The 20,947-nt window shown below is 46.5% G+C and overlaps 1 long non-coding RNA gene across 1 annotated transcript in view; it reads left to right on the top strand.

Annotated features, from left to right (window-relative positions):
• The window catches only part of LOC309647796, a 42,159-nt gene that overhangs the window by 3,277 nt on the left and 17,935 nt on the right, over nt 1–20,947 (top strand). The gene's annotated exons all lie outside the window — the stretch shown is intronic.

Genomic DNA, 20,947 nt, shown 5'->3' with positions numbered 1-20,947 from the left:
CATCCAAGTTCCCCGGGTTGCATGCGAAGGCTTCTCTGTTGCCCCAGCCTAACTCTTCAGCATTACCTTCCTCTAGGAACCCCCATTCCAGGCACGCTGGTCTGGGCAGTAGCCCTACCACATGTCTTGTATGTACCTGCTTCTGGAGTTTTGCTCCTGTTACCTCGCAACTGGGCTCTCCCCACCACCTACACTTACCAAAGGTTCCTCCCCATTTTTAAAAGCCCAACTCAGACCCTCCCTCCTCCTTGACATTTCTGTGATTGCCCTCATCAGAAGTGATCTTTTTCCTCTTAATTCTTATTTATTTTTGGCTGTGTTGGGTCTTCGTTTCTGTGCGAGGGCTTTCTCTAGTTGCGGCGAGCGGGGCCCACTCTTCATCGCGGGGCGCGGGCCTCTCACTGCCACGGCCTCTCTTGTTGTGGAGCACAGGCTCCAGACGCGCAGGCTCAGCAATTGTGGCTCACGGGCTTAGTTGCTCCGCGGCATGTGGGATCTTCCCAGACCAGGGCTCGAACCCGTGTGCCCTGCATTGGCAGGCGGATTCTCAACCACTGCGCCACGAGGGAAGCCCTTTCCTCTTAATTCTTATAGCGGTTGCTGTGCATATCACTCAGCGTGCCCTTCAGTGCGGTCCTCTGTGTAACCGTCTTCATTCGTTCATCTGGCCGACAGATATTTACTGAATGCCCACACTAAATTCCAAGTTTTGTTCCAGGCAGGGGAGACAGCTGTGAACAAAACGGCAGAAATGTTTTCTGGTAGCAAAGACAGATAACGAGCAAGACAAATACGTAAAGTACATAGTAGATCAAGTGTCACTAAGTGCTGAGGAGAAAACGTAAATCCGGAAAAGGCAGGTTACTGAAATTTCAGCTGGGTGGACAGGGAAGGTCCCGTTGAGATGATAATTTCTAAAGGACCTGAAGGAGGTGAGGGAGCAAGCCATGGACATGTTCCCTCCATCTGGAAAGCTCTTCCCTCCCCACTCAGTGCAGAGGCCCCGAGGTGGGAGCATATCTAGAGGATTTGAAGAATGACAGGAGAGTAGTGTGGCTGGAGCCCAGTGCAGGGGGGTAGGGGTACAATTACTGGGATGGGGTGTTGTCATGTAGGGCCTTGTAGATCATCGTTGGGACTTGTGCTTCTATTCTGTGTGAGACGGGACCTGTTGAGGGTTTTGAAGAGTTAAGGGACGTGATCTGATTTGTTTTAAAGGAATCTCTCTAGCTGTAGCGTTGAGAATAAGCTCTGGGGGATGGGAGAGCTTGTCGGCATTTCAGTCATCCAGGTGAGAGATGATAGCGACCAGGGCCAGAGCAATGGGGAGAAGCGATCAAGTTCTTTATGTAGTTTCATGATAGAGCCAGTTGGGTTTCCTGAGGGATTGGGTGTAGAATGAGAGAGAAAATGGAATCAAGGGTGATTCCAGGATTTTTGATGGGAGCAACCGGAGAACGTTTCGGCCATTAATGGAAATGGGAAGACTGCAGAAGTCGCTGGTTTGGGGGAACGGAAGTGGTGGACTCTCTGGAGCTCAGTTTTAAACATGTTGAGTTTGAGATGCTCAGTAGTCATCCACGTGCAGCTGTCAAGTGGGCGGTAGCCTCAGAAGGGCAGAATGTCTTCAGCCTCATGAATCTCCGTGCCTTGTTTGTTGATTCCGTGGACCAGTTAATCAACAGTGAACAATAATTCTGAATAGAGGCTAGGGGGAAAAGTTATGAGATTTCTAACCCTAGACTGTGAGAGAGGGAAAACATTACTTTTGGATAACAATGAAGAAAGCGGTTATTTCTGAAAATGGCTAGATGATGAGGAAGAAGGGACCAGGGGTGCATCTGTGTCAGCATCTATGAAGTCTTAAATCACGAAATGTTTATTTTCATTGGTTAAGGAAGAGCCCCAAACATCTTCACTCTCTGCTGAATATTCCATCTGGCCTCAGAATGTATGTTGTCATTGTTGCTGATTGCATTATCATTATTATTATTATTATTATTATCAGTGACAGTCCCCTATTTTATGCCATATGTATAATAGTAGAGGCAGTTTGATATTAAGAGTTCAGATTCTGGGACAAAATGCCTGCATTTGAAGCCTGCTTCTACTATTTATAAGTTGTAAGACTTTTAGCAAGTTACTAAACCTTCCTGTGTTTCAGATTTCTAATCAGTAAAATGGTAATAATATTAGTACCGATCTCATTGGCTCATTGTGAGAATTGTTAATATATTAAAGTGTTTAGAATTGTATGGCACATAAGTGAATCCTATATGCGATAATTATTATTTTTTAATACCAAGCACTGTCTTATATACTGGGTGCCATGACGAGCACTGAACTTGACATAATCCCTGGCCATGGAGCTACTGATGAAAATTGAGACAGATTATCTCCCAGGTGTAGAAGAAAATGAGTTTCGAAAGCTCACTCAACTCAGAACTGCTGGTAGGAAATCCAGAAACGAATCACAAATAGTTTTAACCTTCCACACAAGGTCCAACTTGATTTGCACCTAGCACTTAAGTGGCAAAGCAAGCTAACTGAAGGTCTCAGAGGGCCATAATTTCAATATTTGGGCAACTGCCATGTGGAACAGGAAACTACGACGCTGGGCAAGTTTTCTAGGTGCCAGGCCATGGGGTACCTGGCCTTGCACAACTCCAGAGCGTGGTCCTCCAGAAAAATGAGGAAAGCTCGTCTCTGCCCCAGGGCTGAGCAGACAGATAGGGGTGAGTATGAATACAGTCTGACAAAGTTCTCCCTGTCTTGTGCCATCAGAGCAGATGAAGGGAAGGTGTGGGGAGAAAAGAGTGTGTCTGTGAGGCGGGGGAGGACACTAGAGACAGTGATATGATTCCATGTTCTATGTTGTAGTTGCTCAGATACTGAAATTGTGGCCCACTGAGACTCTTAGTTGCTTTGCCACTTAGGTGCTGGCTGGAAACCAAGACTATTCCCCTGGGATTGACTGATTGATTGATTACTAAATGAATGAATGAATCAAGTAAGCAACCACTTACACATTTACTGAGTGTGGCTCATGTGTCAGGAAAGATACCATGCTGTGAAGATATTTTTACCTGGCTGAGGAACAGTTTCCTCTTGCCAAGAACTGTGCTAGAAGCTGGGGAGACAACAGAATGAGACCCAGACTGTGCCATCAGGAGCTTACAATCAACCATGGAGAGGGAAGCAGGGAAATTCATCCAGCCTGATGACTGATGGGATGGGCCCACAGAACAAGCACCTAACCCAGTTTCGGGAGTTCAAGGGTACTTGTCCTGAGTCATGGGACAAGAAGGAGATGCTAGATTCGGGATAGAGGTGAAGGGCAGAGTTATATAACCTAAAAAAGCCCCGAGGAAGCTCTGTTATCCCAGTGGCCTCCTGAGCTCAGATCCAATTTTAGAAATTGAACCTAGTGTTAGGCCATGAAGATTAGCTCACCCCAACTGGTCAGCAGGGGCAGATGCTGTTACCCAAAAGAGCTTTGAGGTTAACTTTATGCCGTAGGCTGGGTCTGCGTTGGCCAGAGCTCTCCTTGGGGGAGTGGAATTTAATTGGCACTTATTTTCGATGCCCTTATAAAGGGTGACTCCTGGGCCCACTGAAATGGAAACCATTCGTGCTCCTAAATGACTGGCAGGCAGGAGACCTGAATTGCACCCATCACTTTGGCTAATGTAGATGCCCGGCAAGTAGAATGTATTTGGGGCTTTTTTCAGGATCAAATGTATCAAATCGTGGATGAAATGGGAGAGCTGCCCAGTGAGAGTCAGCCTTAGATGCATGGGAACAGGAATAGCGGTTCCTTGTGTCAACAAGGAGGCTTTGTGTGTGTATGTGTGTGTGTGTGTGTGTGTGTGTGTGTGTGTAACTAAAGAAATGCAGCTCACTTACTGGTCTGGCTAAACCTCAAAAATTTGTGTTTTTTCCCTCCTCCCAAGAACACTTTGTTCGTGCTGCTGGTTAAAAAGGGGGCAGCTTTCACACAGAAGTACAGCAGGAAGTATTTAAGTTAGATAAAAGGAAGGACTACTTGGCAGAATGAGTGAGTGCAGGACTGGGTTCCCAGGGGGATTATGGAATCTGATTTTTATTCATGGACTTTCCTATTAAATAACTTAAATAACAAGGGTGGCAAGGCATAAGCCTACATCACCATTTTTTAAAGGCCTGTGCTTTGGGACTCAGAGGAAATGAACCCATAGGGCTTTATGGGGCTGAGCTGGCCTTGGAGTTGGGGTCAGATGTGGGAAGAAGAGTGGGGAGGGTACAGAGAGAGGTGGAACAAAGGCATCAGGGCAGGAAAGCATGAGGGGCAAGTGGGACAGAGACAGTAGGGTGACTGGAATGTGGTCTCTGAAGAGGGGGCACGGGAGGATAATATTAACAGGTTATGTGAGGTCTGGATTATGGAAAGCTGGGAGGGCTTGGCCAGGGAATTTAGATTTTACTCAACAGGCAATTAGGAGCCATTTTTTTTTTCAGGTTTTTGAGCAGGAAAGGGAAGTGACGGAAATTTTGCTTCAGGGATCATGGTCATTTAGAGGTTGAAGGAAACTTAGAGTCTTGTAGTTCAGTGTTTCTCAGACTCAAGTGGCATCAGAATCATTTGGTGGTGGTGGGTGTGCTTGTTAAAATTCAGACCCTGCTCCTAGAAGTTCTCATTCAGAAGCTCCAGGTTGGGCTGGGAATCTGCAGTTAAACAAAGGCACTGGTGATCTTGGTGTCACTGGTGTAAGACCTACACTGGGAGGTCACTGCTGGCCTCCTGGGAGACGCTGTCCAAGGGGTCCAAGCGGGGAGGCCTTGGGGGAACTCACAGAGAGCCACTGAGAAAAAGAGTCAGCCCTAAAACACGTTCAGGCCCAGAAAGCAGGACGCTGACTTTTTGTTTTGTGTTTTGGCTGCGTTGGGCCTTCCTTGCTGCACGCAGGCTTTCTCTAGTTGCGGCGAGCGGGGGCTACTCTTTGTTGTGGTGAGCGGGCTTCTCCTTGCAGTGGCTTCTCTTGTTGTGGAGCATGGGCTCTTGGAGCACGGGGTCTAGGCGCGCAGGATTCAGTAGTTGCATCACGCAGGCTCAGTAGTCGCGGCACACCGGCCTAGAGTGCACAGGATTCAGTAGTTGTGGCGCATGTCCTCAGTAGTTCAGGTGTGCGGGCTCTAGGGTGCGCAGGCTTCAGTAGTTGTGGCGCATGGGCTTATTCGCTCCGCGGCATGTGGGATCTTCCCAGACCAGGGCTCGAACCCTTGTTCCCTGCATTGGCAGGCAGATTCTCAACCACTTGCGCCACCAGGGAAGCCCCAGGAAGCTGACTTTGGACGGTACCGATCCAGTAGCAAGTTTCGGTCCCCCATTCCCTTGCCCGCCCTGCGCTCCAATCTTGGAGGGCCTTGGAGCCCGGAAGGGAGGAAGGTCAAAGAAAGAAATGAGAAGTGGGTCACACCCTCTTTCCTGGACAGCAGACCCTGGCCCCGGGTCTGCTGGTAAATACTGAACCAGCACACCGCTATTCTTTAACCAGCACACCAGCTCTCCAAGGTAAAAAGCCCTGCCTTGGAGTATCTGCCTATTTCCGTGGTGTAAATACTCTCCAGCACGGCCATCCCAGGCTACCCATGTGATGCCACCAAATGCAGGGTTAGGAAGAGAAGCTGAAATTCGATCTGGTGAGCTGGTAGGAGCCTGACCCAGCTCCCCACCGTTCCTAGCCTGAAGTCATGCCCACGATGGGTGGTGGGGGAGAACTATCTATCCAGAAGGAAGACTGAGTTGCTGAACAGTATATTGTCCTGAACTGTGCTTTGTTACTTAAAGTGACCATAGAGCTCTCTGTTACCGCTCAAGTTCTCATGCAAGTGACAGGGGAAAAATGGAACCAATTTCAGTTCGGGGATAATAAGAGACCAAAGGAAAGCTGCATTCTGGTTATATCCTAAGGATGGCGCCTGTCCAATGTATGGGTTACATGGGGAACTTTTATCTTTAAAACTGGGAAGGTACTTTTAAAAGAGAATTATCACGTGGACATACAAAACTGAAAGGTATACGTGAAATCTCCGCCCTCAAATTGAGAACCGCAGATGTAGGGCAGTCTGTAGTTGATGAGGTTTGTTTTGGAGAGTTTTCTTTACTGTTCCAGAACAGATGCCCCCCGAAGGAAGGCAGCAGCTGTCTCACTGACTGAAAAACAAACAAGTGAAACTGTTCGAGGATGCAAAGATCGCACAGGAAGGACCCCCCCCCACCACCCAAAGACGCGCATAAGACCTATACTATGAAGATTAACTGAGCAAACATACTGGAACGTGTCTAACACACAGAGCAGGTTTTCAGTCGGTAGGTTGTGGTTTTCCTTCAGAGGCTTCATGACGTTCCAATGGTGTTGGATTATGTCGACTCCCTCTTCGAGAGCTTCATCCGTGTTCATGTTGATGAATGTCACAATGGAAGCCTTAGAGAGCCTCGGTCAGGGGGAGAGCGGGAACCTTCTAAGACCCTTTGGCCGGTGGGGAGAGAGGAGGGAGTAAACGAGAACCAGAACCAGCTTTTAAAGGGGCTCCCACGTGTTCGGCGCTCGCGAAAACAACTTCTGTGTAGTTTAAGCCGCCACGAGGCCACCGGGACCGCAGCTCTCCCACCCCGGCTGCCCGAATAACTGGCTCTTTGTGCTTCCTCATCCACGGGGCCGATTGTAAGGCAGAAACTGTGCCCGGAGAGATGCTGCTTCCAGCCGAGACCGGGCTGGGAAACCGCGGGGACCTTCCCTCAATCACGCCTGCTGGCAATGAGGGACTTTCTCCGGTTTTTTAAAGTACGTTCACGCACCACCATCGCCTACTTTCAGTGACACGAATCCTGCCTTTTACCGTTCAGTCAACAGAACCTAGACTGTTCCAGGCTTCCAGGCAGCCCTGCCTCCTGTTTCTTGAGAGGAAAGGGAAAGTTTCTGGGGACGGGACGGGGCCTGCGTACGGCCCTGCTCAGTGCGGAGGGGAGAGGGACACACCGCGGGCGCTGGGGACACCCGGGCTTGGCGGCCCAGGGGACGCGGCCCGTGCGTTTCCTCAGGCGTGCGGGTCCGCCCGGCTGCACCGAGGCGGGTCTGCTGCGCTGCGAGCGGCTGCCCCGCGGCTGGTCAGCGGCCGCCAGGGACCCGGCGCCCAGCCCACTCCGGCCTCTGTGGAGGCGCTTTTACGTCCTTCCAAAGGAGTGTCAGTCCTTTGGTACTCTGCCCATTTCTTGTGAGAAATTATGAATAATGACTCATCAATCTAGAATCTACACCGGTGTATACGTGGTGTCTAAAAATCAGGAGACTGGATGAGGTCATAAAAGACGCGAACGTGGAAGAAAAAGAGATTCGACCACCCTCCTCAACGCGCAGAAGAATAGAGGGCGGGCCGGAAGGCATCTCCGCATGCGCAGAAGCAGGTCTCACAACAGTTGACGGAAGAGGCGGGGCGGGAGGAAGCTGAGGCTGAAGACTTAACTTGTCTAGATTTGCGTGACTGGTCGTTGTTTCCCACATGGTCTAGCGGTTAGGATTCCTGGTTTTCACCCAGGCGGCCCGGGTTCGACTCCCGGTGTGGGAACTTCTGAACTTTTAGAACAAAACAAAAGCAATTCAAACCCCCCAAAACTAGCGGGGGGAGACTAGACTAGTGTTTTTAGAAAACGCTGTAACCCCGTTTCAGAGCAGCCAGGAGAGATTGAAGCTGGAGAGAGTCAGGGTCTACCCTGGAGCGGGCGTCGGCACACAGCCCACCCAAACCCGGTCCGCTGGCAGGAGCAGGAGGAAAGGAAGTAACTCGGAACAGTGCCAAGTTAGCTTTTGAAATAAGTCTTTAAATCTGAGGAGCAGGGAGCCAACCGGTCCCGTGCTAAGATATATGTTTCAGCTGGTTTTTCTCCTTGTACTGTGACTATGGAACTAATGACCAAAAAGTGCTCTTCTGTGAAAGAAAAAGAAAAGCCATATTGTAGGGCATTATAGGGCTTTTAAGTTGCCTAAAGCCATTCCTTTGAGAAGGACAGCAAGATTTCCAGAAAAGACATATTATTAAGGGCAGAGTAGTTCAGGGTACAATCGATTGTGTTTGTGATTCAAAGAGCTCACTAAATCAGTTATTGCGGGGGGAAGGGGGGGTGGTGAGGGAGGAAAAAAGAAAATTAGGTTATTACAAATATTGAGGAGTGAGGCAATGGCAAAAACAGCACTTTCTTTTCATGCCCTAACATATTTATTTGACACATTCTGTTGAAAAAACTTCAAAAATTCATGCTAGGCTCAACAAGCTCTCTAGAGTTAGAAATCTTAGTAGTGATGTGTGACGAGACAGTTTCCAACTGTTACCCAAATAAGTGCATCCTCTGCCGTAATCGTTTATCTTGCTTACCTCTCCAACCATCTGCCATTAGGAAAAGTCTCCAGGCCTTTAGAAGCCATACTTCTTTCCCACTGGTGTTGAACTCTTTGAAGCTTCCCCAGTTTGTTCCCAGACTGCCATTAACCCTGAGAAACGGCTGTGAAAAAGACTTGGCATCCACATGACTTCGTTTGAAATTTGCTCTCCTTTTAAAGTCCTTTGGGATTTTAAGGGACACAAAAATGCCGTCCTTCATTAGAAAAATACTAGGCTAAATATATGCTTATTCAAAATTCCTAAATAAAGAGCTTGGAGGAGAAATTGATCATCAGCAGGTGATCTGCATTTATTGAATCGAGTAGGACAGAATTGATAGGAAAATAAAAAACATAATAAGAAGAAGTAATATTTATTGAGCATGTACTATGAACTAGGATAAATGTTTTACATGCCCTTTTCAGTTTAATCCTTATTTTGTTATCAGATATTATTATTATGTCTGTATCAGCCAGGGGCCCAGTAGGAAACTGATGACATTCTTAACAGAGTTTAATAAAGGGACTATTTAGAGTTTATTTAGGGTCTAGGAAAACAACAAGGAACAATTCAGTCCTCAGGGCTCCTGGGCCTAAAATGAGTAATCGGGGGAGGGTGGCTGAAGGAGAGGGCTGCCACTGAGGGTCTGTGGTTTTTGTTTGTCTTAAAACTTGCTTTCATATGGCAGGTGAGTTCCATTCACATGAAGGCTGTTAAATCTACTCATCCTATGAATCGTTCATTTCCGTAAAATAGACTTGTGGCCTCACGGATCTGACAAAAGCTTCCTTTGGATGCATATGATAATTAAGAGATGCAGAGCATAGTAGATACTTCTATAGACATGTACTTAATGAAAAGAGCTTAAGTTTGTGGGGAGATGGTTGCTTGAGTTATATTTGGCATTTTACAGCCTTGTATTTTTGCAGAACATTTCACAGTAATTTTCATTAATCATCTTCCTAATCAGTCTTTAGATTCATAGACTATTTGAGCTGCATATGCCCTCTGCAGTCATTTAATGGAGCTCCTTATTTTACCCATGAAGAATTGGGTCCTGGATTTTATGCCTCTGATTCCCTAGGACTGGATTTTAGGTTGTGTTCCCCCAAATTGAATCTTTCATGGTGTCCTGGCTGAAACCACTCCCTCCTGCACCAGTGGGTGCTGAGAAGATGAATTTTAAAAATTCTGTCGTATCTTGATTTTGGTCAGTGTTCACAGTCAAAACAATTTTCCTGTTTGAAGTTTTGAGTTAAAAAAAATTTTTTTTTTTATTCCCCATACAGACATTTCTAGAAAGTGATGATCTTTATTTGGGATATTTGAACTAGTCATAGGTTCTCAGTATGCTTTTATTTTTATATATGGTCATAAGCTTTGGGGGAGTCTGCATAGATATCGCTTTATGCCCACCCACATGGGTATATAGAGTCACATAGATTTGTATGTATGTTCCCTGAGAGATACATGTTGCATGCAAAAAATTTCCTAAATAATTGCAGCATTAACACTTCATATTAATACAGGAAAGGGAAGGCAAATATGAATTTTTTAACTTACCCACGTTGTAGAGCTGAACAACTTGGAAAAACACTTAATACTTGGAAAATCACTGGAACAAATAATCAAAAAATCAATCTGCAAACACCTAGAAGACCACAGCGTACTGGGTAATCATCTCACATAGCTTTGTGAAAAATAAAGCTGATCAGATGAATCTAATTTCCTTTTGTCACAGAGTGACAGGCATGGTGGATGGGGGAGCAGTCAAGATAATCTATCCTGACTTAAGAAACCTTGGGATTTTGTACTTTGTTGTGTACTCATGAAGAAAATGTAGGTAACACTATTGCTGTCTGGCAGGGATGCATTCAAACCGAAGTTTGGAGCTCAGCTTCACCCAGATAGGCAGCTTACCCTCATTCTATGCAGCAATGACTTTGTCCTCCATCTTTTTTTTTTATAAGTTTATTTATTTATTACTTTTAGCTGTGTTGGGTCTTCGTTTCTGTGCGAGGGCCCCCTCTAGTTGTGGCGAGCGGGGGCCACTCTTCATCGCGGTGCGCGGGCCTCTCACTATCGCGGCCTCTCTTGTTGCGGAGCACAGGCTCCAGACGCGCAGGCTCAGCAATTGTGGCTCACGGGCTTAGTTGCTCCGCGGCATGTGGGATCTTCCCAGACCAGGGCTCGAACCCGTGTCCCCCGCATCGGCAGGCAGACCCCCCAACCACTGTGCCACCAGGGAAGCCCTGTCCTCCATCTTAAGTCTCTTCTGCCTGGATTCCTTTTTTTTAAAAAAAGTGTTATTCAGAATCTCTGTGCAAATTACATCATCTCTCTGTTCCTAGACTGTAAATAGGGGTAATAATTGGACCTACCTTATGCGGTTGTGAAGATTAGATAAGATAATGCATATAAAGTGCTTGGCCCAGTTTGGGGCCAATGGCAATTTGTTGCCATCACCACCGTTATCATCATCGTCATCATTATCATGTCTAGTTCCTCTTTCTCTACTTCTAATCACAGTGTTAAATCTGATCATTTCTACCTCTTCGGTGATGCCGAGGTACGTTCTTATCTATTTCCCCTGCCACTGTGCTGGGCAGATCATCTGTTCCCTGGACTATTGCGGTAGTTACCAAACTGGTTTCTCTGACCCCCATCTCACCCATCTTTTCTATCTCACATCCTACTGCCCGTCACAGCGTGGATCTGAGCGTGCTGTTCCCCGGCACGTTCAGGGCTTTGGCCTGCCATGTGCTCCCAACTTACCTTTACAACCTGCTTCTACCGCTTCCCTCCGTGCACCCCAGGTTTCAGTTAATTTCTCACTTTGCCCTGTATCTGGCCTTTGCTCAATTTTTCCTCTACTGAAATGCTGCTGTGTCCTTTCTCTAAATATCTGCATCTTATCCATCCTTTAAGGCTTAATTCAAATGTCCTGTCCTTCACGAAGCATCCCTTACCTCTCCTGCTGGGAGACTCCTGATGGGAATATCTTCTGATTCCCCTTAGCATCTTGTATACCTCTCTTCTGATACTAATTCCTCTCTAACTTCAGGTCTTAACTTAGATGTCATTTCCTCCAGAAGTCTCTCCTGCCTCTCTGACAGTGGGGGGAGATGCTTTGGTCTGCGTGTTTCTCTCTCACTGCATTTACCACGCTTGCCATGGCCCCCCGCTAGAGCGCATGCTCCAAGGCCAGTGCCCTGCATGCAGTAAATACTTAATAAGCATGTGCTGAGGGAATGTGTGAGCCGGACAAGGACTGTATTGTCTCAAGGAACATCTTAGGTTCCAAGTTACAGAAAGCCACTGGAACTAGTTCAGGCCTGAGAGAGAACGATTGGCTTATATAACCAAACTGTGGAAAGTGGAGTGGTGTGGCTGGCCTCAGGGACAACCAGAACCAGTGTTCTGTCTCTCTGTCTCTCTGGGTGTCAGATTTATTCTCACCTATTATGGACCAGCTGTTTCCACATGGCAGGAATCTGGGCACCACCAGCTCCATACTTATTACTCACAGCTCCTCCAACTAAGAGGGAAGGTCTTTCTTTTCTTAGTTTTTGTTGGAAAGTGCTGGGGAGGAATGCGGCCTCACCTGGGCCCTGTACCCTCTTGATGGTCAATGCATGTAGGGTATTGTGATTGGCAGCCCTCATTAGAACCGCATGGTGGGGAGGAAGGAGGAACAGGGATTAAAATTAAGCCAGAGAAATTAAATAGTGGTGATGGTTGCATAACTTTGTGAGTATACTAAAACCCCCGAATGTAAAAGCCTGGATTTTATGGTGTATGAATTATATCTCAATTTAAAAAAAAAGAAAAAAATTAAGCCAGAGATAAAATCTTGCTGGCAAAATAAGCATTTTTATATTCCTTTTATTTGAGCTACTCATTCAGCAAACATTTATAGGCACCGATTATGGGCCAGCACCCATCTAGATTTACATTTTAGTTGGGGAATCTTCCACACACACAAAAACACATGAATAAGGTAAGAAGTGTGGATTTCATTCTAAATGTTATGGGAAGGCTCTGGAGGTTTAAGCATAGAGAGGTTTCCACCGCCAGGATGAGACTCCCTGGATTCGAGGGGCTTTGAGAACCTTCTGGCCAGTTTCTCTGTTTGTGGTCAGAACCAACCACACTTTTATGGGAAGATGAAAATGTTTAACAGGTCTTTGAAACGGCTTCCATAACCTCATTTTCAGAATTTGGCAACTTTGTCATAAAATAAAGTTTCCTTGTGGACTAACCTAGATCACATTACACTTTGTTTTCAGCCTATTTGCCTGGAGTTAGCCAAACTGCGAAGTTTGGAGGCACAGCCCTCAAGACTGCCTTCACTTTGGACACCGTCCTTAAGTTTGGGGCATTGCCAAAACCACCCCCAGGTTTGATGATGTGCTGGAAGGACCCACAGAACTCCGTGAAAGCTGTAGCGCTCACAGTTACGGTTTATTATGGGGAAAGGATACAGGCTGCAATAGCCAAAGGGAGAGACACACTGGGCAGAGTCTGGGACAACTTTCTGTCATCCTCTCCTCTCTCCCCATGGAGTCAGGATGCATTACCCCACCCCCGTCCTGTATTGATGTGTGACAATATGCATGGAGTATTGCCAACCAGGGACGCTCACCTGAGTTTTTACTGGGGCTTCATTATGTAGGCATGATTGATTGCTTGATCACCCACGTGGCTGAGCTCATCCTCTAGGCTGCCTGACAACATGTGACCCAAAGCTCCCATCCTAAGTCACATAGTTGGTCTTTCTGGCTTGGCCAGCTCCCACCCTAAAGCTATCCGGTAGGGCCAGACCCTGCCCTAAACAAAGACACTCCTTTCAGGTAGGAGTGTCTTTGATAGATTACTTCCCAGAAGCCAAGGGCAAAGGCCAGACCTCTCTTTGGGCAAGGCCAAATTCTTTACTATGAACCTTTTTTTTTTTTCCAGTTTTCTTCTCAGTGGAAATGAAGGAGACAGGATTGGTTATGGCCGCAAACTGTTTGACAAAACATAGAAAAGTGTTCAGGGCAGCAGCTTAGGATGGCTCTGACTTCTCTCCCACCTTTTTTCCAGACTTCCTAAGGGGAAGTTTTAAAAAGAAGGGTGAGGAGGGGCTATGGGGATTAGCAGTTTTCTCTGAGACCTACATTTTTTTAGCTGGCTGTCCCACGGCATGCTCTCATCTTAAAATGGAAACAGGGGACCCTAGAGGAGTGTTTGATGCTAAGGAACTCTGTCTCATCAGAACCACAGTGAGTCTGAGGCGTGTCACCTGCATTAGGATTTCCACGGGGAGCTCAAAAGCAAAATTGCCGAATCGCGTGCAGAAAATGGAGGCCTGTCAGGATTTTGTCTGGATCTTGCAGCGTCTGACGGTGGACCTGGGGAGTTCACCTTGTTATTATCAGGGAACCTCATGCCCCACCCTCAGTGAGTTTTAGCTCTGTTGATCCAACACCTGCGGCAGTCCGATTGCATCGCCTTTGACCCTGACTCACTCGTGTATAAACCTAGCAAGTCTATTTGCCAAAGGCAAAGAACCCCATCATCTATTTCTTGCCTCTGGTTACCTCTGGTGAGTGCTGTTTTCCATTCTAAGCTCTAATACAGGAGATTGGGGAGGGAGGGGGAGGGTACAGAGGAAGGCAGGACATTTTGTAAGCATCAAATATGTGCACTGAGTCTGTGGTGGGAACAGTGAACCTGCCAGTTATCAGAAGCTGGAGTAATTTTCCATAACCTGTGCTCATTAATGTCCTGATTGGGGTTAATGGATTCAAGGGAGGCGGAGAGAGTGGTGCACTAAGGGAAGTAAAGGAGGAATAATCAGAATTTGGCAACAGCTCAGTGGTGGGGTGTGAAGGGAAGGGATGATTTGTTGACAACTCCAAGATGATAAGCATCCCCAGAGAGACAGAGAACTGGGGCAGAGAGAATGAGATTTGTCTCCTCTGACAACTTTGAGGCACTGCTGGGACATCTAAATAGAGCAAATGAAGAGCGCAGGCAATCCAGGCTGGAATACCCGTGAAAGCACACGTCTCTGGGGCAATTGTCATGTTCAGGCAAATAAGAGGGTTTTCTAAGTGAATGGTGCCTGGCTACTGCAATCAGTGGTGTGGTGGAGAGACTGTGTGCTTGGGAAGATGTGAGAGATTCTGTCACGTATCGAGCCTGTAGTGACAGTCACACGCTTTTGTACATAAACCTCTAGCCCTGCAGTGACACATCTCAAGAGCACCAAATGTGCCCTGCGCAGCTCCGAGGGCCTCCAGTCCCACTGCAATCATCATAGATTTTGATAATTTTCTGGCAGATGGCAGAAAATTATCTGCCATCTTGTAAAGGGTCTTGAGAAAGGTGTGACTTTTTCCAATTTGAGCAAAGATACTATATAAGCTTTCAGGGTCTCTGGGGTGCTTGTTAGTCTTTTTTTTTTTTTTTTTTTTTTTATTAATAAGTCTTGGTTAATAAAGCCTGCAAAATTTCTAGTCCCTTCTGATCTTGTTACATTATGTGAAGAATCAGTCAAAGACCCTGAGCTACTAATTATTTTACTTTATAAATTGGGCACTTTAATGTTGGCACATTGTTTCTTGCATATGTTTTGTGTGTGATTGTGGGACACACTGGAAAGCTGGGTTGGTACGAATTTAACGGAAAACTGTTTAGCATGTAATACACATCCAGAACCCTAAGCATGTTTCTTCCTTTTGTCTAGTTATTATACTTTCAGAAATCTACATCAAGGGAAGAATCAGAGAAGAGCAAAGATATAGATGGATGAACAAGGATGCTTTTTTCCTTACAGCATCATCTATCATTAAAAAATACTTGAAATGCTAAAAAGGTCCTGTAATAGGAGAATGAATGAACAAATGGTCCATCCATATGGCGGAATATTGTAGAGCCGATTATTTACAGCCAAGATTATCTAATGACACAGAAAAAAGCAGAATCCCAAACTCTATCTATAGTTTGAGTCCAACTTTGTATAGAAGACAATACACACATACCTAAAGACAGGAAGGAGATATACCAAAAAATTAACAGTGGCTATTTGGGTGGTACAGTTACATTTCATCTTTTTCCTTGTACTTATTTCAAGTTTCCAAATTATTATTATTTTTTTTTATTTAAATTTTTAAAAAAAATAAATTTATTTATTTTTATTTTAATCTGTGTTGGGTCTTCGTTTCTGTGCGAGGTCTTTCTCTAGTTGCGGCAAGTGGGGGCCACTCTTCATCGCGGTGCGCGGGCCTCTCACTATCGTGGCCTCCCTTGTTGCGGAGCTCAGGCTCCAGACGCGCAGGTTCAGCAGTTGTGGCTCACAGGCCTAGCCGCTCCGCAGCATGTGGGATCTTCCCGGACCGGGGCACGAACCCGTGTCCCCTGCATTGGCAGGCAGAATCCCAACCACTGCGCCACCAGGGAAGCCTTCCAAATTATTTTTGACATGAGTATAGTCAGGAACGTCCCCCCCCCAAGGAAATCCATATAGCTTGGGAGTTTGGGTTGAGTGCTATGAGATGCCCTATAGCGTGCTCTCAGCTACCCGCAGCACGAGGGCATTTCAGAGCCATCCAACCTTTCGTGAGCCTCTATGTGGTGCTCTCACCTTTTAGACATGGGTTCTGGGCTGACCCCTGCAGTGGGCAGGGTTGACACTGAAGGGGCAAGGCTCCAGGCCCACTAACCTCCCATTCATGCCCTCATCCAGGGTGATGTGGCTGGTCCATCTTCTCATCGGAAAACAAAACCTGGATGCCCTGGGTCTTGCACAGGAAATGCCATTTTAGCCATAAGTGACATTCTTTTAGTGAACCAAGACTGTCTGTGAACCGTTCACTGAAAGCTCTTCTCTAGCATTTAAAGACTTTGTAAGCGCACAACCTAGATCCCATTAGCCTTCTCCATCTGGTAACTTTCCTCTTGTCAGAGTGCTTCCTTTCCTTATTGCTGTTTTGCAAATGAAAATCAGAGTGGCTTTAAAAAAAATTTTTTTTAGTTGGAGTTTTGATCTGCTGGGTGTGGAAATCCCTGAGAGATTTCTCACAATGAGATTCTATATCAAGAATCACAATAATTTGAATTCTTATTTGAGGGTTAGCAGAAACAACAGGTACTTTAACAAGCTGGGAAGAGGCCAGTGTCAGATATGACAAATAAAATAGTAAAAAGAGAAAATAGAATTCATTCCTATTAGGCTCAGCAATAATAAAAGCATAATAACTTGGATATTTAGAGAGAAATCTCTATCTTTTAAACATGGTCTTCTGAAGACGTGGTATAAATATACATAGACATATGTATGTAGAAAGTCATTCTGCTTTCAAGAAAGTTACACACCCCCCCGCAAGAGTTCATTAGTCTCCAGTCTCCAATGACTTTTGTTTTAATAAATTTATTTTATTTATTTTTATTTTTGGCTGCGTTGGGTCTTTGTTGCTGTGCACGGAGGCTGCTCTTCGTTGCAGTGCACGGGCTTCTCATTGCAGTGGCTTCTCTTGTTGCGGAGCACGGGCTCTAGGCGCGTGGGCTTCAGTAGTTGTGGCGCGCGGGCTTCAGTAGTTGTGGTGCACGGGCTTATTTGCTCCGTGGCATGTGGGATCTTCGCAGACCAGGGCTCGAACCTGTGTCCCCTGCATTGGCAGGCAGATTCTTAACCACTGCACCACCAGGGAAGGGAAGCCCTCCAATGACTCTTGTCCTCAGGTTGAGTCCCCCAAAGGGCAGAGACCTGTAGGAAGGGGGACATAGCGAGTGTGATTACAGCGCTCGGGTAAACGACCATTAAAATTTAAATGTTTTGCAGCTTCTTGTGAGTGTACAATTATTTCAAAATAGAAAGTTAAAAGAAATTAAGTGAGAATGAGAAACATTAGGAGCCTAAGCACTGTAGCTTCATTATAATAACTTTTGCCACCATCCCTAGGAACACGATGTAAAAGTGAAGTTAGATGCTGGTGAGTTGGGGGTAACGGGCTTGGGAGTAGCGGGTACAGGGGATACAGAGAGACTAGAAGAGACAACCTAGGGTTCCACTGTTCTACCACTGCTACTGGACAGAGGAAGCAGCAGTTGTATTTCTGTGAATATTTTGGGAGGGAGTGTGATGGGGGAGAGGGGCAAGGCTGAAGTTGGTTGTGCAGGGGTTTTTTGTTTTGCTCTGTTTTGGTTGGGTTGTTTAATTTTAGATGACTAGGTGTAGATATGCGTCCCTGGCATTGCTGTTGAATTCCAGTGTAGACACCCGAGGTCCTCTGTCCTTTCCTTCACCACCAACTGCTTGCTTGGTCCGCCCAGGGCTGAGTCAGGTCAAACAAGTTCAACAATTTCTGGAGATGTTCTGAGGGATCAAGTGTACAGCCAATGTAAGATTCTTTTTTAAGGTGGTATCATGGATTCATTCTCCAACTTCTGCTTAGGCCACAAGCCACTGGTGAATAAAATGATCTCAGTGACCAGATGCAGTGTACATGGGGCAATATTCCTTCACTGGTTCTGTTTGCCTGGTCGCTGAAGCTAGAGCCAACCTTTTCTGGCGAGATTCCCAACTGGCCCCCCCAAATATTTTTTTTTTTTTGCTCCAAATTTTAGAAAGCCAGCAGGTCTGGTCAAAGAACGCTGGCTGCTTCCATGAGCTTTTTTGAGCACAAAAACTGATTCCATGCAGTTAGCGGTTGCCCAGCGCACAGCTCTGAATGGAGCCCTTCCCAAATCCTTCCCACTTCGCCTCATAGCCCGAGCTCATGCTCCCTTTCTGGCAAGGATATTGTGCACAATTCCCTGTACATGGAGAGCTGGCTCCATTTCCTAGCAATTCTACGAGGTTCTCTCTTCTTTGATGGTAAAAATGGAGCAGTCTAAACATCTCCAAAGTACTGGGATCTAAAACAAAGAGCACCTGGGGCACTGGTGACAAGAAACAGAGTCCCCCTCTTCAGCAGAGAGCTTTTAGAATTTAGAACAAATCTGGCACCGAAGGTTTGGTCACAGTGATTGCTTCAATTTGGGGCCTGCGAGGACACAAATATTTCGAATTTCTTGTCAAAACTTGGCTGACAGCGTAAGCTTTCTTTATTTTGTCATCTGTAATCATATGTAAACAGCTACTAGTTTTATAGAGGAGTAAAGCTGGGGGTGAATCAAACAGCCCTGGGGCGAAGCTTCAACTTGACATAGACTTGGAATCGATTTTACTGCCAACGTGTGACATTGGGGGGGAATTCTGTATTTCCTTCGAATCCCAGTTCTTCATCTAAAAACCAATAGCAGATGCAATGCCTATGTGATAAGGTCAATGAAAGAATGACCAAATAAACTAACATAAAGGTGTTCAATAAGCACTACAAAATCCTTCCCCTACCCTCTCTCCTCCTCCTGCTCTCCATTCCCTTTTCTTGTCTCTAGAGCTGTGACTTTCAAACTGTTTTAACATCTGGAACTTTTAAAACATTCAAATAAACATGTATGTAGAAGTCAGGCATAGAAAACAGATAAAACCCCCAAGCTGCTACGAAGGAAGCACCCGGTTCCTCCTGTCTTTCTCTCCTTGGAAGAAGTTTTCTGCAATTTAAGTGCGTGGGGATGGCCTTTCTCCTTTACTGGGAGACCCTGGGTGGGGGGGGGGGAGCACAGGAACAGGATTGGATCGCTGGGCCCTGCGATGCTCCCCATCTTCCACTGCCCCTCCCCCTCCCAGATCCGGGCACCTGAAATCTTCCCAGGGAGGGCTCCGGTGTGATTGGGGTTGAAATTAATGCATTTGGGGCTGGAGTTCTTTTCCTTTTGGTGGTTTCTCTGATGAACTCACTTTCTGGAAGGAAGGCATGGCTAGCTGCCTGAGGGTTCTTAGCAAGCCAGAGACTTGATTGGTTCAGCCGCGGGATGAGAGCTGTGGGAGCTCCTGTTTGGTGTCCGTGTGTCAGAAAGCAGGGGAGGTGCTTGGTGTGCACAATCCTTTACTTGGCTTTGTGTGTTTACCAGATGTGTATTGGCGCCTGGAAAAGACTGATGGAATTAGCCCTGCTGGTGCAAGAAGCGGGGTCAGAGGGTAAATTACAAAACACTTGGCTGTGACCTGAAAACCTGGGCTCCAGCAGCGGCTGCTACTGGTGGTTGTGCCTCTGCCTCCGGAGGTGAGGTGGCCTCGGCATGAGGCTGGCCTTAGAGGGCCTGCAGCTAGGCAGGTCCCCGACCCCCCAAAGGGCCATGAAGTTCCAGCCGGTGCGGCTGCACCCCACCCCACGTGACTTGCCCCGGCCCCGCCTCCTTCTCCTGTTGGCTCACGATTTCCTTTCCTGCAGGACCATTCCGGGCCTTGACAGAAGTGGCACATTCCTCTCTTCTTGGGAGGAGGAACATCCAAGGGCTGCGAAAAGGGCTTCTCTCCCTTTCTGTGGCTCTGATTATAGATTGCTGGGTCTGAAGGACAGCCTGGAGTCCTGCCCTGAGCCGGGAGTCGGAATGTACAGTAGTGCTTTCAAGATCTGAGTCATCAGTAAACAGAGCTATTATGCCTGGGTCTGATGTGTTCTCTCTTCTGCTGGGCGGCCTGTGGTTGCCATGGATATGGCTTTGTCTTTGGAGGCCTATAACCAAGGAGGATTTAAGTAAATCCTCATGGGTCAATATTTCCATAAAACCAAAAAAAAAAAAAAAAAAAAAAAAGGCAGGAGAGGGAAGAAAAAAGGAAAACTTTCTTAAACAACTCTAAGATACCCTTAAACAGTTCTGAAATCATCACCAAAGCAACAATAATGCCCTCAGGCTTGCCAGAACCCGTGGGGGCACACATTTAAAAAAAAAGTACTCAGAATTACAAAGATGAAGTTCATTTAATGGCTCTGATTGCAGCAAGTGAAAATGATGGCATTTCCCAGTTGAGTGTTTTGAACAATATAAAGTTACTTTTTTTTTTTTTTGCTAGTGCTTATTTTTCAGAATGCCTCTTGATTTGCCGTTTCTAAGGTGTGTCATATTCCAGTATATAAACGAACCTGTGTTTGAAACAAACAGTAGTTATTTCCATCTGACACGGGAGATTCGGTGACATTTGGTGATGACTGTGGAAGATGGGTAGATTGAATTAAGAAGGCTTTAAACAAAAAAAAAAAAAGAAAGAAAAAGACTGAGTCTTGCACAGTAACCAAAGAGCTCTGGCATCTTTGTTTGAAAACACATGCACACTCCTGGGATTCCTCATAAGTCACTCGGAAGAAAGCTACTGTCACCTGGTAAAGCAGAGGTCCGGGAGCTGGGGAGTAGCTACAGCCCCGCCATGCTTTGGTTCTTTGCTCCAAGAGCCCCATCCTTTTTAATGGGCTGCCCTTTGTGTGTGTTTCTTTGTGTTTCCAGAAACCACACTGCCTCAGTCAGGGAAGCAAGCTGTGGACTTTGGGCTGAGGACCCCGGCCAAGGTGCCCACAGCTGGGAAAGGGCTGCTGCCATAGCAGCGTCCTTGCTGGCACCACCCGGTGACTCCTCCCCTCAATGCAACAACCCAGGGGCTTGCCAT

Source organism: Balaenoptera physalus, assembly GCF_965194825.1.
Source record: "Balaenoptera physalus genome assembly, chromosome: 18".
Lineage (NCBI taxonomy): Eukaryota > Metazoa > Chordata > Mammalia > Artiodactyla > Balaenopteridae > Balaenoptera > Balaenoptera physalus.
This window is presented reverse-complemented; position numbering and strand designations above follow the sequence as displayed.